The 24,157-nt window shown below is 36.9% G+C and overlaps 1 protein-coding gene across 2 annotated transcripts in view; it reads left to right on the forward strand.

Moving 5' to 3' along the window:
* Positions 1-24,157, forward strand: part of BMPR1B (bone morphogenetic protein receptor type 1B) — a 392,960-nt gene that overhangs the window by 176,670 nt on the left and 192,133 nt on the right. The window lies entirely within an intron of this gene.

The following is a 24,157-nucleotide window of genomic DNA, read 5'->3' on the forward strand; positions in this document are numbered from 1 at the left end:
TTCTTTTGGTCCCTATTTCTCTCCCCTGCCCCAAATAGGGTTATCCTAGGTGCGAAATCCAGGTCACTACCATAGTAACCACACAAACAGAGTACAAAGGAGTGCTATTTGCTTGATTTTGTGGTAGTGGAAGGAAAACTGCCCATGAAGATACTTATAGGTGGCATAGACAATGGTACAAAAACATGTCTGTAAGAGATGGATTGGAATGGACTTTGCCCATAAAACAATGTGTGTCATAAAGAAGCAGAACCTAGGGAGTAACTGCATCTTTTTAAACGCTTTAAAAAGTTGGCAGTGTTGATTCAAAATGCTGTTTTAAAAACTTTCAAAATGACATTTTTGGGGGAAACTGTAACTGTCAATTTGAAGGATGGGATTCTTTTCAGCAGAGCTTATAAAAATATCCATTGCCATATGTGAAGCAGGTTAGGGCAGTTTATCATAAATAGATGAGTTTGTCAAATGCATACATACACACCCTGTTTTTGGCCTCAGAGGAGAAATTCCAGGGCCATCAATAAAGAAATATGGTGTATTTTCACAACACGTTCTGTAGATTAGTAGACATTTTATTAATACTCGTATTAGAAGAAAACAGTTTAAAAACAGATTAAATAGATCTAGGGCAAAAAGAGTTTTGTAGGTTATCATGATTTGCTGGAGTTGGTTAGGGTTGGGGGGGTCGGTCTTAGCAACTGGCTGATGGGAGCATCACTCACAAGGGTCTGACTCCTCCTTTCTTCTGCTGGTCATTATACAAGGAGCATTACCTCCAATAGTGAAAACCTCATTTGGCTCAAACTATTATAGTAGCTACAAAAAGCTTAATTTCTAGCTACAAAAGCTTAATTTCTAGTTGGAAAAGCAGTATGTGTTCACAATTATTTTTTTTAAAGATTTTGTTTATTTATTCATGAGAGACACAGAGCAAATCAGAGACATAGGCAGAGGAAGAAGTAGGCTCTCCATGGGGAGCCTGATGCGAGACTTGATCCCAGGACCTGGGGATCACGACCTGAGCTGAAGACAGATGCTCAACCACTGAGCCACCCAGGCATCCCATAATGGTGTTTAGTTCTTTAATCCAAAAATAACCTCTGTGGACACTTTGGTGTATATCTTTTCTTTTTTTTTTTTTGTATGATAGACAAATTTATATAAAAAATGTGTTTATGATATATTTTTATATAATGCATACACACATATAAATTGTAATCAAACTATTCAATAGTTTTATAACTGCATTTTTATTTCATCCATTTAACAATTCTTCATTGTGTGCCTGACAAAATCTAGGAATTTTCTATCCTGTTATATATGCCTTGAAAGCGTGACATTTAATGATGTAATATTCCATTACATCATAACTTATTTAACTATCTCCTTATTGGACGTTTATGTTGTTGCCATTTTTTGCTATTATAATTAATATTAAATTGTTAGCTTTTTACCTATGTTTCTTTCTCCTTTTTTTAAAGATTTTATTTCTTTATGAGAGACATAGAGAGGCAGAGACATAGGCAGAGAGAGAAGCAGGTTCTGTGCAGGAAGCCCAATGTGGGACTTGGATCCCAGGACTCCAGAATCAAATCCTGAGCCGAAGGCAGATGTTCAACTACTGAGCCACCTAGGCATCCCTACCTCTCTATTTATTTTCTTTTTCGGTGTATCTGATTATTTACTGAAGAAAAAGTCCAAGAAACATAATTGTATTTTAATATTCCTCAATTTAGGGGTGCATAGGTGGCTTAGTTGGTTAGGTCATGGGATCGAGTCCCACTTATCCCTCCCTCTCTGCCTCTGCCCTTCCCCTTGCTCATATTCTCTTCTATCTCAAATAAATAAATAAAATCTTTTTAAAAAATTCCTCAATTCAGTGGCACTGTGTTTGGGGGAAAATAGTGATGAACTTAAGTTTGTATAGAGCCCAAACAATAGGATATTCAGGAGAACCCGTAAGACATAGTCACTGTGATTGCCTTTTCATGAATCTGGCATTCTGGGTGAATTTTAAATGGCCTAGACTTTAATGTCACTTCAGTGTAGGTATATCAAGGTTCTAACCTCGTGCAGTTGCCAATGTGTAGGACACATTGTTATGACAGATAATATCGTTGTAAACTAAGTTATTCATTTCTCATTACTGTTCTTAGAGATATCTGAGACAAGCTCAACACCTGATACATATGCCTAAAACAGCTTTCAGAGCCTCAGATCTTACACATTTCTGGGTCATTGATGCTATAAAAACATTCCACTGTGCCATGACCCTACTGAACAAAAGAAAAAGAAAAATTTCAGAGAAAAGGAAATTCCTACACAGTACATAGGGATTCTGTTGGTCTGTTCAAAATCCATGATGAATGGATTTTGCTTTTACCGAATTTAAAACTCCATATGATATGTGACCCTTTTAAATGCACCTTGCAGTAGCTAATGGTTATGAGGTAAAGAAAACCGTAGTTTTCCTTCTTTTCTCACCCCCTCCTTTTCCATATGTGTGCCCATGCACACGCGTGGTTCTGTGTGTTTTCAAATATGGGATTTGGCTCATTTAAATCATTTGTAGCATCCACACGTATTTATTCGTGTTTAATCTTCCCGTGAAATGCTCTGGAGATTCGTCATATGAAATCATTGGTTTCTCTTTAGTGCTAAGTCATAGCAAATTATCATCTTTGTAGGTTGATTTTGTAGAGTGTTAAATGCTATTTAAGTTTCCCTAGATATGAAGCCATTTATTTTTCTCCTAATCACTTAAAATAGCAAGAACTAATCAACTAGAGTTTTTCTCCTTTTTATGAATACACCAATCTACTCCTGACTCACGTGCATGTTTCTGCCTTTAGGTCAGTGGGAACTTTTCCCAGCGTGTTTTCTTTTTCCCTTTCATTCCTAATTTCTCTCAGGAACAAATGGCCGCATAGTTAGGCATTAGAAACTTGTTGGTGAAGGTGCTAACCTAAACATTAGTGCCAGGATCCGACGGAGACTTAATAGACTAATTAATTTGTCTCCTGCACCCCTGACCTGGGAATTATGCACAATGGGCTATACTTATGGAATCACGAGTCTGGATCCAAAGTAGAGAAAATGCAAGTTTTGTGTGCTTTATACGTCAACATGCAATTAGTACAGGGTTCTTTTAGAAAATACATTTTGAAAATGGAACATTATTCTATTTATTGCATGTTTTGCAAATAGGATATTGCAAGATTCTGCATACCTTTTTGTTCAGTTTTTTTCTTTCACATTTTATAGTAGTACTAAACAAAACCTCACAATTATTTGATCCAAATATGCTGCTGACCTTCAGAGGAGCCCGATTATATATAGAAGACCATAGTTTCTGTATCATCTATTCTAATGTAGTATGTTCTCATAACAACCACAGTGACTCTTAGAAGAAAATATGAACTTGAAGCTTGAATGACATTTTAAGGGGTGTTTGCATTATGAATTCCTGACTATGGTAGTCATTCCCCTTTCAGTAAGAAGATTAGTTTTATTTCCTGTTATATTTCTTTTCATGCTTCTCCTTCATTTTAAGGACAATTTAAATATATTTCAAGAGCAGTTAACATTTGACTATCAGTGAATTCATGGCACTGGATGGAAGCTGAATTGAGTCAGTTCATATTTGCTCGTCAGGGTATGGGTTATGCATCTCTCTGGATCTTGTGAGCTCACAGAGGTACCAAATAAACTCTTTCCTGTTAGGATTGTATTTAGAACAGAGTTTTAATATTTTGGCAGTTTGTGGCTTTGAAAGCATTCACCGGACCACCAAATGTCAGTTGAGCACATGGCAGGCGGTCTTCTGGGCACTGCTGATGAATTGGTGAATGAGACTGAGGACTTCTGGCTTTGCTGAGGCTTCTAGTCCAGTAGCAGAAGTTATACACAAGGCAAACACAAACGATAATAAGGAGACAAGGCTCCTTGTTATGCACACAGTAGAACAGGGTGAGAGGATAGAGAACCAGTGGAATGCGTGTGAGATGCAATATTAGCCAGAGTATTTAGAGAATGGCCTTCAGGGAGGCTGTCTTAACAGCTGAGCACTAAATGGTGAGATGGCAGCCTGTGGGTAGATGCTGTTCTCATTCACTTATTGGCAGTCATTACCCTGAAGGGGAATGCAAGATTTCTTACTCTTCTCAGTATAGGCATAATGTGTGGACACAGCAGATCCTCAGAGGATATTACCAGGATGAACAAAATAAATGGATATTGGCATATGATTTAAGAGGAAAATGCATTCCCCTTCTAAGGCTATGTTGCTTCTAGTAGTGGAGTGAAAGATTTAGGTTTTATGTGCTTTTTTCTGTTGTTAAAATGTAATGTGAGCCTCACGTTGCATTTTTTTTTCTTGTATATATTTATTCTTTTATTTTACAAATACCAAAGTGGTCAAGTGAGTGAATGTATCTGAAGTGGATAAATCAAATCCACTTGTCTAAATCATCAAAAGCATTGTATGCTACAAATATCAGCAGCATATTTATCTGATTGGTATTCTAAAGCAAGTCAGATTTGCCATGATAGTATAACTCATAGAAATTAAATCATTGATATTAAGGGAAAAAGCCATGAAATTATTTTGTGTGTCAAGTTACATTGAGGCAATTCACCATATGTCTAACCAGGTCACATAAAGGTTAGTTGAAGTGTTAAAGCAGTAATTTGAATTCCTGGAGGGGGTGGAGGGGGCAGTGCTAGGAAGGCATGAAGTCAAATGGCATAGAGGCCAAATAGAAAGAACTGAATGCAGACTTTATTTAATTCCTTCAAGTGAATTTTATTTGTACCCATTTTCAAAAGAAAACCCGATGAACAGGTATGTTTACAGCCCCTTCACTTTGACAGGTTGGGGGTGGGCAGGGGAGATGGAATTCTGTTATCTCTGAACACATAGTGTTTGAAAGACATTCCAAGATCAGTAGGTAGATAAACATGGTTTCCAGTTTAGGTTTTAAAATATTAATCATGACCTGTTTCTTCTTGTTTATACATTGAGAACTGCAGTTTTAAAGATAGAAGAAATATTTAATTTATTCCTGAACTAAGAATGGATTTGACTTTCAGTAAAGATTCATATTAAGTGAGTGTTGATGTCACTCAGTCCTGTTGTTGGTCTTTGTCTCTTCTCATTCAGTTTGTTTTCATCTATACCTATGCTTTCAATTGTCATGATTCCACTGTCTACATCCCTTAGCTCATATCCTCATCATTCCCCAGTTACAGTCTAAAATAGCTTCCTAACATCTGTCCATTTTTTTTCTGCTTTCCAGGCTATCATTTCATTAGTGGAAGGGATATCCGATCCTACCATTCTCTCTTCAATATCCCCCAATACCTCCAGGATTATGTCCTGTGGCTTATTGGGCCCTTCAGACGTCATCAAGTTCTTGCCTGCCATCCAGATTTGTCACCAGTCACTACCCTTTCTCCCCCCACACTTATGGCCTATGACTTTTCTATAGCTCCTCAGTTCATCTACTTGCTCATTCATTTAGTAATCCATTCCTTTGTACTTGCCATTCCCTCATTCGTGAATGCCATTCCTACTTCTTCTCTTGTTTGATAGGCAAATTTGTGTCTATCTTTGTGATTCTATTTAAAGGAAGTACTTCTTTTTCTGTGATACTTTCCCTGGCAGAGTTAGGTACTTCCTTTCTGTTCTTCCATAATGCTTCGACTGCATCTCTGGTTTGAGTCTCAGTTTACACCTAAAATGTTATTATGACTCTCTTGTAATGCTCTGTAAACCTATCATACACAGGTAATGTCTTCTGTTTTCCTGTTATCCCCAGCCCTCAGCACATTAACTGGTAGAAATTAAATTGTCATGAATAAGTTGATACCTGTTCAGTGTTTTAGCACTATGCTATTTATAGTAGGAAACAATTATAAAAATATGCTTAGTTCCTGTCCTCAGGTTGTAGTTTTATTTGGTGGACAAAGACTTAATAAATACATTAAAGAATTAGGGAACACAAGATAAAGCATAGTATACAAATGAATTACTTACATTTTTAAAGTTTCATATTTACATTTACACATACACACATACAAATCATGGGTGGGCAAAGGGCAAAATGGAGTTTAAGTTACAAGGTAGGCTTCGTGAACCAGATGAATTTCACAGGGCAGTGAGTGAGCTAAGGCTTGAAATGACACCATGGTCTGAGGCATGAGCAGTGTTGTGGCTATTGGATTGGTGAGTCCTACTCCTGTCCATGTTTTGCCTTTTTTTTTTTTTTAAGAAGTGTTTAATTTATATAGGTTTAGTATAAAGGCAGATGATAATTTTTGTTTATAAAGGGCCAAATATCAAATAGAAATGAGAACAAGGAATGAAAGCTGAGATGGATACTGGGTATGTGTTAGAAAGAGACAAATCCATACACAGTGACATCTACACTGAATAATTAAATCTTAAGTACAGATGCCCTTGTATAAAGTGAGATGATTGATGGTTAGAAGAATCTTACTATGAGAGTAAGAGAAGACCTCTCTTTGGCCTTGAAACAGTAGCTGTAAACAGTATGTATTGGGATCAAAGATAGCATGGCTAATATACCATTCACCCTCATGAGGGAAATGAAAAGAAAATCAGAAATAAAAACAAAACCAAACAAACCCAGATTCATTAGCTTTCAGATCAACAATAAGAAAAGATTTAGGGGATCCCCGGGTGTTTCAGTGATTTAGTGCCTGTCTTCGGCCCCGGGTGTGATCCTGGAGTCCCGGGATCGAGTCCCACGTCGGGCTCCCTGTATGGAGCCTGCTTCTCCCTCTGCCTTTGCTTTTCTCTCTCTCAATCTCTCTCTCGAATAAATAAATAAAATCTTTTTTTAAAAAAAAGAAAAGATTTAAATTGAATTGGGCAGTACCATTTGATAGAAGAGAAAAAGCAGTGGGAATGTGCAGAAGCATTTAATTGGTATGTCGACAGAGGCCGAGATCCATAGCTAAAATATGCAGCTCTATATTTCTCCCTTGCATATCAGTTCCCTACGTTCACTGAAGATAATTCTGACCTCTTCTAGGATAGGTGAGGCAGAAAGAGAACGTAGGGAACTAATAGTCATGTCAGTCCCCTCAGGTCTTGAGATCCCGAGCTGGTTAGCTTTTCTGAACTTTCCATAGTCATTTTATGTGTGTTCTACAGATGATGTCCAGAGTTTTTAGCTGTAATAGCAGGAGACATAGGAAGAAATACTTATATTCCATCTTGGTCCAAAATCACTTAGCTTTTTAAAAGTCCCTATCGGGTCCTTAGAATTTACGCTTGGAGCATGGGGAGTTGATAGCTTTTCAAATTCAGGGAGATAATAGCTTCAAAATACTGTAGATTCTGAGACACCAAAGAAAATAATAGTAATAGTCACTACATTTTTCATGTACCAAACCCTCTTTAAAAGGATGTTATAATTTCAGCAGTACTCAGTTTCTGTGACAACCCTCTGTAGAAAGAAACCAGTGCAAAGAAAGGTTAGTGAGCTTTGCCCAAGACCCCAGACACCTGATTCTATAATCCGAACCTTCAGTCACTCACTGTGTCCCTTCTGCCACTTGACAAATACAATGTTTTTTAGGGCTTTGACATTGCACATTGGGAATCAGCAACTTTTCAGCATTTCAAGGAAAGGAAATTGGTGATGGATCTGAATGTTTGAAGTGATAGATCCTTAAGAGAATTCAGTATGTGAGCCAAAAAGAGCTACAACTAGAAATCTAAATTTTTCCCACATTGGTTTTTTTGTTTGTTTGTTTGTTTTTTACTCTAGAATTAATTTTACAGCTTCTGTAATTACAGAGTAACCCAACACCAGGGTAATAACTAAACTCTTCTAAATCTAATAGTTCTTGACATTATGGTGGTCTGTGATGTTATTAGGTTGTCATGAAAACTTAAAAACTATAATTTGAAAGTGGGCTTCAGTGCCCATTGTACTTGCATATTTGGAAATTTTCCTAGACTAAATGCAGTATGAGTTTGTGTTTGATTTTGTCAAGTTTATAAAATTCATAAACCTTGTTACTTAAAGTCAGGTCCAAAGCAAACCAGCAACTAAAATTTGATATGTAGTTGTAGTTTTCTTATTTTCTCTTAATTCCTTGATAGAAATAATTATGTAGAAGTGGCATATCACTAACACAATTTGGTAATATGTAGGAAAAAAATATCATTTGTTATTTTAGAGATTTTAGGTTAGTGATTATATTTTCTGATTTTCATAGTTTGATGTAACTTTTTCCAAATATTACCTAGCAAAATGTCTTGTTTTGGTTTGACACATTTTAAAGCCAAAGCCATTTTAGGATATCTTTGCCTTAGTTGAAGGAAGCCAACAATCATGAAAGTACCTGGCGAATTTCAACAGTATCTGAGTCAGTCAGTAGGGTCAGTGCTTTAACTTGAATTATTTGTTTTGAATCAGATACTATTACAAATTAATCTAATACTAACCACCCTCCCTTTTTTTTTTGGTCTAGGAACTAGGCCAACAATACTAATACATTTGGGTGTTATGATGATGATGTAAAAATCAAACATTTATGAAATAACAAGACAAGAATTGTTCGAGATACAATAAGACACTGGGTCTGGTTAATTTTTCCAATCTGATTTTTTATAAGTTCAGACTTTTGCAATATTGCTTATGGGATTTTTAACTTGTCCTAGTCCCTGAGGATAAAGAATGCTATAGTGTTGCTAGTGCTTTAACTTCTTAGACTTTTTTTTTTTAAGATCTTATTTATTCATGAGAGAGAGAGAGAGAGAGAGAGAGATTGAGAGGCAGAGACACAGGCAGAGGGAGAAGCAGGCTCCATGCAGGGAGCCCGACATGGGACTCAATCCCAGGTCTCCAGGATCATGCCCTGGGCTGAGGGCAGCGCTAAACCGCTGAGCCACTGGGCTGCCCCACTTTCTACATTTTAATTGTAAAACTTGCACTGTGGTTTCCCTATAGGTTATAAAAGAAAAAAAAAGGGGGGGGGGCTGGTTACTTACTTTGAGTAATACTTGGTAGTTTACAATAGTGAAGCCAAAATTATTATTTTTTGGTAGATATTTTCCAATTTTAATTATATAAAATCTATTTAGACATTTAAAAAGATGAAATAGTAAAAGTTAGCAGGTGGTGTGGGCAACATAAAAAGAAAAGAGCAGCATTTCATAGGACTTCTCACATTATCTGTGAGATTGTTGAATTGATAATGATTCATTTTGAGGGCATATTCAGTGGGTTGCTCTGCATTTTCAAGAAGAAAAATAAAAAGCTAATCTAGTTCTAGTCTGTTGCCTTTTCATTAAAGTGTATCAGTAAACTTAAAATTGTTGATGTGGAAAAGTCTGCAGTGAAAGTTATATGAATAGTCCCTTGCCTCTGTTGTTGTGTGTTCAAACATCACTCATCCATTTTCAACAGCTGTGCCCAGAACGTTTCAAAAGATTTAGAATCTATTTCCACCCTTACCTCGTTTTGTGGCTATTTACTGTAAGAGGGGTTCTCCGATTACATAGGTCCTAGGCACAGGCAGAAGACCAGAAGACAGAAAGGTGAGTCTAATTAGAGATCTATCTGCATGTGGTCATCGCTTCAGAAGAAGCAAGAAGTGGGAGGACTGGGATTGTTTTGTGTGTAGCACTGATGCTGATAAATGGATTTTTCTTTCAGTCTTGTATATTTTGGCATGTGTATTTACGTTGTGGCAAGAAAATTTAAAAGACATCAGAATATTTTTTATTTTCACAGCTGTATGAAGATACAGTGTAAGAGCTTGAATGCTCAGAAATTTAAGAGCTTTGTGGTCTTATTCAAGGGAGGAAAAGATCTCTAGACTTTGCCTGTTCATTGAAGAAGTAAAAAATATGTAAGGTCTTTCCTAGCTGTAAAATTATCTGGCTAATGATCATAAATGACTAATTGGGAATGTGTAGGACATTTCATGAATATACCACACTTGTACCAAGATATTAACAAACTTAGAACTTCTGCATATTTATGTGCCTCATGCTACTGAGATTAAACTATTTTTTGTTTACTTATTATCAATCTACCAAATAAATAAATCTCAATAGGCAGCAAATTAAACAGAGCCATTTCCCATACTGATAAGTAGGGTTTGCCTTCAGCTATAAATAATTCTGGTTGAAATATCTCATTTTCAAACTCTGGTTATATGTAACTGATACTATGTTTAAATGTCATCGTATAGCTGATATCAGATTTAACTATTGCTGTCACTCTGTGGTGTACCATGATTGGACTGAATTCTAGCTTCAGAGCACAATTTTAAATATAGGCAGGTATTAAGAAATGTTGCCTTAAAGTTGCAGGCATAGGATACAGTATATCCTTGCAGATAGAACCATCATCTTTATAATATTGAGAACATATTTGCATTCTGTGGGCAAGATAGGACAGGTCACAAGCTACAGAAATATTTTTGTTTGCATTGACATGGTACTGTATGATAGAGTTGCCATGATCGAAGGTCTTGCAGTGTCCTCAGTCATCAAACCGTCTACTCCTAAATTCTGACTTTTCCCTTCTATAAGAAAATTTAAACAACCAGATATCTACATCCCAAAGATTTTCCCAGTAGATGCAGCCCGGCATGGTGGTGAGAAAAGCTGATCCTGGAGCCAGTCAGCCTGGATGTGAATTCTTGTTCTTCATACACTTCCTGTGTGACATTGGCTGAATTACTTGTCTGTTGTTTGTCCATGTCTTCACCTCTAAGTGAAGATAGTAAGAGTACTTACTACATAGGTTTGTTTAAAGGTTAGATGAATTAATATGTGGATGGCGCTTAGGACAGGGCCCTGCACTGAGCAAAGATGGCATAGCCGTCATCCTTGGACCTTGGTTCTCCCGTATCTGATGACTGCAGGTTGAGAGATGCTACTGGACAGTCGAGCTTTTGTCATATTTTCCCCGGGCTCTCATTTTAAAGTGAAGGAACCTGAAACTGAGTCCTATTAAATGACCAGTTCAAGATGAAACAACTGCTGAATGGCAGATTTGGGACTAGAATTTAGGTCTTTTTCAGGGTCCTGCATCTGCTCTGCTTTCTTCTGAAGAGTATTCAAATGGGGAACCTGGGTGGCTCAGTCAGTTACTTGTCTGCCTTTGGCTCAGGTTGTGATCTCAGGGTCTTAGGATCAAGCCCCTGTGTTGGGCTCTCTGCTCAATGAAGAGTCTGCGTCTCTCTCTCCCTCTCCCCTTCCCCCCACTCATACTCTCCCCCTCCCTCTCAAAGAAATAAATCTTTTCTTAAAAAAAAGAGTATCCAAATAATTTTAATAGTTGCAATTTACATATATGATGTTCAGAATTTCTCTTTCATTTGGAATTTCACTGAGATAGTTAAAATCCTGCAAATGTATGGAGTAGAAACTTTAATAATCATGTATTTCTTTTTTTTCTTAAAGATTTTATTTATTTATTTATTTATTTATTTATTTATTTATTTATTTAAAGATTTTTATTCTTGAGAGACAGAGAGAGAGAGGCAGAGACACAGGCAGAGGGAGGAGCAGACTCCTCCACGCAGGAAGTCCGATATGGGACTCGATCCCGGGATTCCAGGATCACACCCGAGGCTGAAGGCAGGCGCTAAACCGCTGAGCCACCCGGGCTGCCCTGATTTTATTTATTCATTTAATATTGAGAGAGAGAGAGTGAGCAGACGGAGAAGGACAAGCAGACTCTACACTAAGCAGGAAGCTGGATCTGGGGCTTAATCCTAGGACCTTGAGATCATGACTTAAGCCGAAAACAAGAGTCACATGCTTAAACGACTGAACCACCCAGGTGCCCCAGTATTCTTACATTTCTAAAATCTCCTTAAAATTTTTTGGGAAATTCTTGGGAAATAGTTTGTATGTTTTGTTATACAAGATCACCAGAATAAGGAAACCAGACTCCTATTGCATATCTGCATACATGTGAAACACCCTAATGTTCTGTGCCCTAACAAGTGATAGCAATTTCTTAATAAGCTCTGAAAATTAGTAAGGCATTATTGCTTTACATTTTTCTGGAGACCAGGATTCAATCCATCATGCTTTCTATGCCAGGGTGTATGATAACTGAAGAGAAATTGTGAAATTTGCTTAGATGACCTCATATGGTTTCCTTCAAGGGCCTTATGATTAATATCACCAGTTTTGCAAAGCCTTGTGGTTCACAGTGGAGTATCGGACAGTGAGATGGTGATGTTTGTACTTTTTGGGTAGTCACAGGGGTAAGTGATGTTTCCTGAAAGCAGAAGTAAATTACCTACCCTCAGTGATTATTTTGTCTTAATGAACTTTTTGCCTTATTGTACTACTACCATAATGTTTATGGTGCAACCTGTGTACCTGCATTGACTGGACAGATTGAATGGCTTGGCTGTCTGGACACGTAATAGATTCCAGCCTTTTTCCGTGACATCATTATTATAACAGGCTTCTTTGAGAATATGAACAGCAGCTGTGCAGTTTTGTGAGTTTTACATTATGAACCATAACAGCCTTTTCAGCTCTGTACAAGTGATAGGGCAGCTCGATGCTTAACAAATGAAGCCAAACTCTGAGCTGTGAAACTGTTAACAGATCTAGTAATGACATGGGCCCCATGTATGGAACATTTCATAACACAACAGGGGAAAACTGAGGTGACTGTCATTTAGCACATTGGCTAAAATATTTTTCTTTACTTCTTGTTCAATATAACTTCACAGACTCAGTACGGAATTGAAACTTGTGTCAGTAGATGTAGCATATTTTCAGTTCAATTTATTTTGAAACTTTATCAGATTTTCTGTCACATAAGCATTCTATCTTCCAGTCTTTAAATAGAAAAGTAAGGATTCTTGGTCCTTGAAGATCAAAAATAAAAATTCTTATTCTTATCTAATGGTAAGAATCTAATGTTAATATGATGGGGAAAATATCTCTGATTAAACATCTGTGGATTTTTTATGTGTAGGAAAATAGATATATCTATTTCTAATCTGCAAAATAATAAAGCAAAAATAAATCATTTTAGCAGAGAAGTTTACTTAAAACCTACCTGAAAAATTTTTTACATTCTATACCTTGTCAGACTTTTTCTTTGGTAATAATTTATTATTGTGATTTGTAGGGACAAAGTACATGCCTTCCATGTGTCTGTTTTCTGTAGTTAAAAAAAAAAAAGCAGCTTTGAAATAATGTCTTTTCCTGGGATATTGAAAATTCTACAGAGTATTTTTAGTAAAAGAGATATAAATTCCTGAGATGGAAACATTTTTAGGAGAATGTACTTTATAATTCTCTATTTAATTATAAATCTAGATTCAGAGTAACAGTGTCTCACAAATATACATATGCAATCCTTGCTGAACATAGTATTGCCATGGAATATTAGTGAGTATATTATTGAGTTTTGGCTTAAACTAGAGCAACAAACTTTAAGTTCGTTTATTGTTGCTGTTGTCACTACTTTTTTTCTTTTGAGTGAGGATTAGTTGCTTCTTGTCTAGCAATGTAAGAACATATAAATGTTTCCTTTTCTTTTTTTTTAGATTCCTAGTGAAAAAAAAAAGAATATTGTGGCTTTTAAAAATATCAAATCTTGAATCTGTCAGGAAATATTAATTCTAAGCTTCTATCAGTTTTGCCATTGTTTTTGTATCTCACTTAGTTTAAAGTGAAGGTTTTTATGGGTGAGGCATCTCATACATAGTGAAAAAAATGGTTGTGGGGAAAGCTCCTATAATATGGTTTGTTACAGAAGGTACTGGAGCAAATTTGAAATAAGCTACATGTAACTTATTTTTCAGTGGCAAGAATTGAACCTATGGTATGTATTATTAAGAATAGCCTAAAATTATGGATTATGGATGATTTATAAATTAACAGGTTTACTTCATTCACTAAATTACTTTATCTAGCCCACGTAAAAAAGCCAACATTAAATAAATAGGTTTTTCCCTTTCAAGCGCTAATTTTGAAATTGAAACTCATAGTTTATATCCCAATATTCAAAAGGGCAAATTTAGGGGAAAGACCTGAGTTATTACAGAAAAGAAGTGGGGTCATAATTCTTATGATTAACTTTAGATTGAGGACTGTCACTCAGAGATGAGAGATTTAATGCTATGTATATTGAGTAAGTCCAGAAAGAAATTCCAAACACAGCCATTTTGTGAACTCCTTAAATAAGTGATATACTTCAGTTAAAAATTTTAGCTATAACTGATAGATTGGCTTAACACTGCTTACACACTTATCTTGTAGTGAAGGTAGCTTTAACAAATTAGGCAAGAAAACAATTTGCTAGTGCAAGATTGCTTAGAAGTACTGATATAGAATAAGCCCATCTTAAAAAAACGGTCACGGTTCTTCCCAGATGCCTGCTACTTTGAGCTGATTAGGGACTATCCTTCATGTATTAGTATTTTCCCTTTGACATTGTAAAGTCCTTGAGGGCTAGAGCATTTCTTTACTTGTAGCTCTCTATGATTGGGAGCAGAGTGGGTGTGTTTAATATAAAAGTGTTAACTGAAGGAATGCACTTGCTAGACAATCAAGGTTTTGAAGTCAGATTACATACCTTTGTGTGATAGGACCAACTGGACAAGTAGCCAAAGGTGGTATAGTAAAACTTAATTTTCTGGCCTGTATTGGCTCTTTTAACACTAGTCCTCCTTCTTCCTTCTCCTTCCTTCCTTCTTCCTCCCCCCCCCCCTTTTTTTCTGAAATATTTTATTTATTTGTTCATGAGAGACACACACAAAGAGAGGCAGAGACATGGCAGAGGGAGAAGCAGGCTCCATGCAGGGAGCCCGATGTGGGACTCGATCCCTGGACTCCAAGATCATGCCTTGAGCCAAAGGCAGACACCCAACCGCTGAGCCACCCGGGCATCTCTCTCTCTCTCTCTCTCTCTTTCTCTCTCTCTCTCTCTCTCTCTTTTTTCTTTTCTTTTCTTTTTCTTTTCTTTTCTTTTCTTTTCTTTCTTTTCTTTTCTTTCTTTTCCCTCCCTCCCTCCCTCCCTCCCTCCCTCCCTCCCTCCCTCCCTCTCTCTCTCTCTCTCTCTCTCTCTTTCTTTCTTTCTTTCTTTCTTTCTTTCTTTCTTTCTCTTTTTTTTTTTTAAGATCTACTTATTTATTTGAGGGACAGCAAGAGAGCGAGTGTGGGCAGGGAAGGGGTGGGGTGCGGGAAGGAGAATTCTCAAGCAGACTCCCTGCTGAATGTGGAGCCTGCTGTGGGGCTCAATCATCCCAGAACCCTGAGATCACGACCTGAGCTGAAATCAAGAGTTGATTGCTCAACTGATTGAGCTACCCAGGCACCCCAGCACCAATCCTTGCAATTTCATTCTGTTCCTAGAAAGAGGCCTCCTCCAACCTGCTTCTCTCTAGCTATTCATGGCCTTTTCCTGAAACATACTCTTCACAGGCTTTGCTTTATTCTTCTAATACTTAAAATTCAGATTATACTACTGCAGCTATTACTACTACTCATTACTACGGCTAGCACTTATTACTAAATCCTGCACATGTGCAGATTCTTTAAGTCTCACAGTCCTATGAGATAGGCATTTTGCATGTAGGAACAAGTAACAAGTCTAGTGACGCACACCAGATGGGGTAGAGACAGGATGTTCACCCAGGGCTTTCTGCTCCCAGCCTCTTGCTGCTCATGGTTTGTTTCCCTCACCAAATCAGGGACTTGCACTTCTTCCACTGTAGCTCTATACCTTCAGTTCAGACCCTCCTATACTGCCTCAGTCCACATAAAGAACTAGTTTCCACAGTAACAGCACCAGCATCACTCTTAAAGGTCCTTGAGAACGTGCATGTTGTACAGCATGAAGGAGACTGAAATGAGGAGTGTGGAAGTGAGGCCAGAGCAATGCTAGAGTGCAAGGGGACATTCACCATTCCCTCAGTCTCTGACCAAATGTTCTCAGATTTCCAAGTCAAGTATTGTATTTACACACAAAACCAGTTTTTCTGCCTGAAACTAAAAGAGGGAGTAGGGCTTTTGAGGTATTCAGTCCTTCTCACTTAGAAGGTAAAAGCAAAAAGGAAAAGAACGAGGAGCGTGAAGAGATGTGGCTCTGTAGTTCCTTTCCTTGAGAAGCTCCCATCCTTTATTTTAAGAGTTCAAAGGTCCGTATAGCCCGAGTTCTTTCTTAGCTAACTCTGTGGCATTGGGAAACTTGTAGAACTTTCTGAGCTTAAATTACATCATTTGTAAATTGGAGATTTACAGAATCCAGGCTGCACAACAGAATCTCCTGGGTCTCCCCCCGCCCCCCCGCCTTCTTTCTTTTCTTCCTTCTGCATGTGTCTGGTTTTCAGCCCAGCTTTGCTAACTCAAGCCCCTGTCCAGGCTTGTGTAGAGATAGGGAATGAGATGAGTGGGGAGGTCATGCAGTACACCTTGCTAAGGATGCAGGCATCGCTTTGTAGCCAGTAGGGATGCAGTAAAAATTGTCCAGCAGTTTATTAGTGTTCTCTGACAACAGTGAACGAACATAGGCAAAAGGTATGCCATCAAACAGGTAATTAAACCTGTCTTTATTTTCTTAAGATTAAGTGTACTTGTAAATAAATTGTATTCTGAAAAGAATGAAAGCTGAAGTCCCACAAGAGACTAGCCTTTCTTTTCAAGGATGGATTTATATTTCTCATTTGTCTGCAAATGAAAATTCATTCGTTCAGGAATGTGAATTGTGTGCCAGGTACAAATTATGCTACTTCCTCAGAGAAAATAATTTAATTTTACTGAGGTGCTGCCTCTATGTAGGATAACTGTAATAGGTTATTTTGAATAAGGCAAAGAAGGCTAGTTACTTTAGGATCTTTTAATCGACAGAAAAGAAGTATGCACTAATTATCTGTCTCTCATTTTTACATTCCTGATATATTGGCATTTAAAAAGAACTGTAATGCTTCTAAAAATCAAAATTATACTAACATTTTAAAAGAGAAACATTTGGTTTCATTATCAAGTGCAGAAGAATGTGCCACAGACTGCTTAATATCACTTTTGCAGTTTTTTGGTCTAGTCTCCCAGTTCCTGCTGTGTGTGAATATTTGGAACAGGTTGCATTTCTTTTCCAGAAATCTTATTATGGGGAACAAACAAGTCTCATTTAGACTGTGGTTTTAGTGTTTGCCATTACATTCCTTTCCTCATTGCTAAAATATTAGTTGGGATTCCCATTATGGAACATATTTTTACAGTAAGGTAGAGGCATCTGAAGCTAGTTCAGCTTTTACTAGCAGGTGATAGAAAAGAGTGCCTGCTGTAGACTTTCAGTTAATTGCATTTTATAAGAACCAGAGATCACTGGGGTAAACCTACTCAGATTTGTGACATTTTTACTGAATTGATGGGTACTTACATGTTTGAGATCGGATGGTTTAGTGGAAAGAAAAACTGTTTTGGATTTGTAATCATGTCTCCAGCCTTACAAATTGCCAGACCTGGGATCCCTGGGTGGCACAGTGGTTTAGCGCCTGCCTTTGGCCCAGGGCGCGATCCTGGAGACCCGGGATCGAATCCCACGTCGGGCTCCTGGTGCATGGAGCCTGGTTCTCCCTCTGCCTATGTGTCTGCCTCTCTCTCTCTCTCTCTCTCTGTGTGTGACTATCATAAATAAATAAACAAATTAATTAGTTAATTAATTCATTACCAGACCTTCCCCTTAACAATTTCCTTAAGTAAAATTCTTAACCAAGACTCAATTTTTTCATCTACAAAATGGATGTATTAATTCCTATCTGATGGAGTTACAGAGGAGAAAGTGACTTCTGACAAATAAATATCAGATTTAATACTGAGTCTTAATGTTACTTTCCCCCTCAAAGTTTCCAGCCTATATAGAGGAGCGTTTGAATAAGCAAGTGTATCTGTCACATGTGCTTATTATGAAGCCAAAAAGTTCTTGTAGGTTTTGTTTATTATGACTATTTTTAAAGAGCAGTTTTAGGTTCACAGTGAAATTGAAGGAAAAATACAGAGTTTTCCTATATACACCTGCTCCCACACATGTATAGCAAGCACCTGCATTATCAGCACCACCAACAGAGTGGTATGTTTGTTATAGTTGATGAATCTACACTGACACATTGTAATTGCCAAAGTCCATAGTTCACATGAGAGTTTATTCTTGGTGTTGTACATTCTATGGGTTTGGGACAAATATATAATGGCACATAATTATCATTACGGTATCGTAATACATATGATATTACATCCTTGTAATAGTCTATTGGTAGGCTTAGCTCTTTGAAATAGTGTTCTATATGCTCTGCTTATCAGTAACATTCGGTGGCTTTTTCTGCCTTCCAGAGCATGGAGATTAGTTGGGAAATGAAGTAAGATGAACCAAATGCCTTCATCCTTTCTCTTTATTTTTTCTCATATCAAATCAAACTGCTTTATTCCTTGCATCTCAGAACAAATCTTGTTTATTACTGTATCTTGACTTTGCTGATTCCATGCCCAAGTGAAAAGAGACTATGTCTCATATTTTGACTGTACAGACTGTGCAGTTTGGACTCAGTTACTAAACTTTCTACCTATACAGTGCAGATCACATGGCTGCCACATATGGCTTCTCAGACTGTCTGCTGCACAACTCCAGGTACTCTGTTCATATGGTTACAATATGTAGATTGTATGTCTTCCTTTACAGGATTATTATGAGAATTACATGATCTCCTAAGAAAGTGTAGTTTAACATAATGATAAAGAGTATGGACTTGACAGCCCAAGTTCCTGGAATTGTAACTCAGCCCTTCCACTTCTTAGCTATATGATCTTGCACAAATCATTCAAATTTTACCAAGTCTTACATTCCTTATCATTAAAACAGAAATAACAGTGTTGGCCTCATAGGGATATTTGAAAATCAAACGTGTCAATATTTATAAGACACTTAGAATAGTTCCCAGCATGTGCTGAACGCCCAATCTGTGTTAGCTATGTTTCTTATTGTATGAAAGTTATTTACTGTGGTGTTGATACTCTTTGGTGGTTTTTAATCATTATGTAAGGCTTATTCTTCACACTTGTGGTCTTTTTCCATTAGGACTTTCCTAACTTCCTTTATCCTTATTCTTCCTTAGAATTTCATACAGAAGAAATTACATTAGGTATGATTTAGCTTGGAACTTTTGCTGCTTGATAGTGTGCATATTGCTCTTTCCAATCTAAGTGGAAGATACCTGAGGGCCAGGACCCTGACCTGTGTGTTTAAGGTGTTTTCAGCTTTTCTGCCATGCCTGTGACTGGTGTCAGCTGAAGGTCATCTGTTGTCCATCCTCTTCTCAGAAGTAAGTTGCTCTCCTCAGAGCTTGTGGCTTGAGAAGAAAGACAGAAGAACTGGTGTACTCATCATGTCCTCTTTGTTATAGCAGATGAACATACACAACAGTGAACAGTGGAAAATGTAATTAAATTTTAGGGTGTATGGTCAGACTAACAGAAGGCAGCAGGAGTGGAGAAGAGAGCCATGTCGGTAAGGGCTAGGTTAGGGAGAAGAGGCTTTCCGTGGGTGTAGCATCATTGGGGTTGTCCATGAGTCTGTAAAGCTGGACTGGGCCCTCAGACAATGCTGATAATATTAATGCTTATGGTAATATAAAGAGCTTCAGTTAATATTAATCCTAAGAGCAACCACTAACACAGCACGCTATGCTGGGCATTGCTCTTCAAGGTGTTTTACGTGTGTTAGTTACCACATTTAATTCTTAGAGTCAGTCTGTAAGGCAGGAGCTACTCTTATCCCCATGTTAAAAATAAGGAATTTGATGTTGCCAGTAGATTTTATTTAATTGTGATCAAGGTTACAACTTTTTACTTTACTTCACAGTCAATGAAAGCCTTTACAATTCCTCAAGATCCAATATTTTGCAATTACATTCCATCATATTTTCTTTAATTCTGCCTTATAATCTTTCTTTTTAAATAAAAGTTACTTTTACGATAGTCCCCTCCTCATAAAGACAAAATTATCAACAACAACATAAACAGATAAAAGGCTTTCATGTTTTGGAATGTGGGGTAGCTTATTTTATAATTTTATAGCTACTTCTATAATTTAGGTCAGGACATTAGATTTTAATAGTTTCTTATTTGTCTAATTAAAAACAACTGGTAAAGATCATCATCTCCAGTGAAAAAAAGAACAGAGTATTGACTTTGCAAAATATTTATGGTAGTGGAGTTCTGGATTTAATTTTTAGCTACTTGGGTGCCAGTAACAGACTAGAATTTGTTTCTTAGCAACTTTGATAGACTTACTGTGCTCTTGTCAAACTTTATAACATAAATGGTAGATCATTGGCAAATCTCATCAGTAGTTTTTTGGCAACCCTTTGAGGGAAATAGACTTCGATTTTTATTCTGTTGTTTAAAGGAAAAAATATTTAAATTAATTTTTTCACTCATCAAAGAAACTCTCTTTCAATTTGATTTGTTTGTAGCTACCTCTTTTTCTAATACAGTGTAGGCTGTATTCCTTGTGACATCAAAGAAAATCACTTGGTTTCTAATATAAATACAAATTATTTAAAAGGTGGATAAAGATGAACAGACTTGACTGTGTCAAGTCTTTAAAATTGTGGATTACTGTGTTGATGCACATAGCATTCAGTGATTACTATTGGTTTATTCATTTGCCAAGTTAATAGATAAATAATCAGTAGGGCAAGTGTTGTTGAGTCCTCTAATTGGGGCCATATTTCATGTGGATATTTACCTATCCTTCTTTCTTCTCGTTCACAGATCTTGCTGTGGATTAGTGTTAACAATCTTGTGTTTGAGCATGGCTGTGAAACTTGATGCCTCACCTAGGCGGCCTGCCTTCTATGGCGGTATATGAGGTGTGATTAAAAAGTGTGAGACTGGTTTCCACTTTATGGACACACTGTGCACATGGAATCGGCCTCTGTTGGTTTTTTTTCCCCCTTTTGCAATGTGTGTGTGGGAAAACCCATATAGGAATTCTTTTTGGCTCTTCCTATCTGTCTTTTTTTTTCTACAGGATGTTTGAAATGAACTCTAGTACTGTCCTGCTAAGCTTAAGCTTCCTGTTTCATTTGTTCTCCCTTCCCCCCATTGTTTGCACTGAAACTTTATATGAGAAATATCTTTGGTTGGCCTACCTTTCCTATATTTCTGTAGCTCATCGCAGAGATGATTCATGAAGATCTTGTGATCATTTTTTACTCAAGTCTAGGAGGTGATCTATAACTTCAATTAGTGAATTAATCAACTCTAATTTCAGAGGCATAGGTGTGAAAAACATACCTATAGTGACGGTAAAATGTTAACTATTGTAAGACTTTTTTTCAAGTATGTTAAAATGCAAAGAAAAAAAAAAAGGCTGGTTTCTGCATCATTAAATATTGGATCCTGGCTACTGTGGGTTATCACTCACATTTGATATGAAGTAATAAGTATATCATGGACGGAGCTAAGATCTGTGTGCCAGAATCCATTCTTTGAGCACTTCTGAAAACAGCTCTTTTAAATAGGCCATTATTAATTATGGAACTCAACTATTAACATGTGTTCTTAAGATATGTATGAAAGAAAAAGAAAAAGAAAAGAAAAAAAGCTTTTGACTTCACAGTCCAATTCATTATCCATCAGCGTTCTACAGAAAAAGTAGTACTAGAAGTAAGAATGTTATCTTTGGATCATTCACACATGGTCAGTAAAACATGGTGTTTAATATCACGAGCCTTGGAGGAAAGTAGGCCTAGGCTCAAGTTTGTGCTAGGGTCTACTTTGAGACTTTGAGCAAATTACTTCATTTCTTTCAGTTTTGTCAGATAATAACCACACTTTCCACATAAAGCTGTGCTGATGATTAAATTATTAATATAAGGAAGACACTTTACACCATGTCTGGGCGTATGGAAGATATATTAGTTTGCTAGGGCTGCCATAACAACATAACACAGACTGGGTGGGTTAAAAACAGAAATTGATTTTCTCACAGCTTTGGAGGCTGAAAATCCAAGATCAAGGTGTGGCAGGGAGAGGTTTATGTGAGGTCTCTTTCCCAGGCTTGCAAATGGCCACCCTTGTGCTTCTGCTTCACATGGTCATCCCTTCATGGGCGTGCATCCTTGATGTCTGTCTCTGACTGTGTGCTAACATCTTTTGTAAGAACAGCAGTCATATTGGATTAGAGACCACCCTAACAGCATTCTTTTAACTTAGTTACCTCTTTAAAGGCCCTATCTCTAAAAATAGTTACATTCTGAGGTCCTTAGGGCTTCGATATACTAACTTGTGGGCGAATGCAATTCATACTATAACAGCAGGTCCACATGTTAATTGTTATTCAGAAATGTTTATTGCTTATATAAGGATTCTCAGGTGGTATGTGGTGTCAAAATGAGCAATGCTAGTATAGTGAAATAAGAGGACGTGGCTTAGGTTGGCATGGTTAGGATAGGTCACATGAGAACATTAGAGTTTTAACTGGACGGTGAGGATGGTAGTACGAGTTTAAGCAGAGTCAGGTGTTATAATGTTTAAAATATTGAGTTTGGAATGAACTTGGTTCATTGTGGTTGGAAAAATCAGAGAAAGCTGATTTTGCAGGAAAAAAGCTTCACATTGGAAGTCATGAGAGGTTAAGTGCCTATAAGATAAGGAGAGAACAGATTTTAGAGTTGCTTGAAAACAAGACTGTGATTTTTTAACTCATATTAAATAGTATTGAACTGGAGAGTGACATGAAAAAATCTTAGGACGGTCATAAACAATTTTTTACTCTACAAGTTTCTGTATATTTTTAATGTGAAAAGTAAGCATATATTCACATATTACTCATGTACTTAAAATAAATACCTTTACAAAAAGCATTTAAAACAATCTTGTAAGCAGTCCATGATAGTGGTTAGGCAGGTAGCCTTCTCATAAGTCATGGGGAGCATCCTGAAACAATGTGTTCGAGTGCTTCTCCCTTGCCCAGTCCCTGTGAGAACAATGTGAAGTACTAGGACCCTTCTCAGAACAATCCGGTTGGACTCATGGTAATCCCTGAGAGAGTCGATAAGCGTTTTACAGAAACTCGTGAAAGTTGAATATTGCTTTGGATTATTAAAATATTTCTTACATCTCACATTTCTTTTAAATATTTTTACCATTATTATTGTCTGAGCCACATTGGCTATCTTTATAAGGATAGCATTCTTTCTTGAAATGTAATATAAAATTTCATTACAAAATATGTAGTTGGGTTCCATTTCATAAAGTTAATTTAGTTCACAGAGCTTTGGAAATACTTTGGCTAGTGAAGTTTTTGATCTTTGATTAAAATGTCAGGTAATAAAAATATTGAGTTGAGATATATCTGAAGTAAAATCTAGGGTAGAGAGTATGACTTTATTTGCAACTTGGAAAGTTTTGTGCATTATTTATCATTTTTGAAATCCCCTTAAGAGTGAAAAATAGGAGCTCGTGGGTGGCTCAGTCAGCTGAGCATATGACTCTTGACAGGGTTGTTAGATGGAGCCTGCATCAGGCTCCGTGCACAGTGGGAAGTCTGCTTGAGATTCCCCCTCTCCCTCTGCCCCTTCTGTTTGCTCTTGTGTGCATACACATGCCCTCTCTCTGTAAAATTTTTTTAAAAGAGTAAAAAATAAAAATGTCAATATGCAGATTATGTAAAAATTAATTTTCAAAGATTTAAATGTTAACTGAATTTTCTGTATGTTTTCAGTGTTGAAGTAGAAGCTTAGCAGCTTTTGAATTATTGTTTAAATTGAGAGTGTCAGCACATGTTGATTTGGATGATCCTAAGGACCGAGCCCTCTGAGCTTGTTAGAATTATCTGGGTTGCTGAATTTTTATCTCTTTTGCTAATATTAAGGGCCAGAAATGAATATTTTTTGTTTTGTTTTATGATGGCAGTTTGAGTCATGAATCATCTTTTAAGGAAAGCTAAGTTATATCTAAATGAAAGGAAATATTATATTTACATTAGCAGCTCTAAGTGAAATATCTCATGATAGCTATAGTATTGACTCTTACCTTAAACATAACTTATAAATCTCCTGTATATTAGATTCTGTAAGGGATCTTTATTTTTGGACATTGTTTTTCCTACTCTTCACGTCAATG

Source organism: Canis aureus, chromosome 33 (assembly GCF_053574225.1).
Source record: "Canis aureus isolate CA01 chromosome 33, VMU_Caureus_v.1.0, whole genome shotgun sequence".
In the NCBI taxonomy this organism is placed as follows: domain Eukaryota; kingdom Metazoa; phylum Chordata; class Mammalia; order Carnivora; family Canidae; genus Canis; species Canis aureus.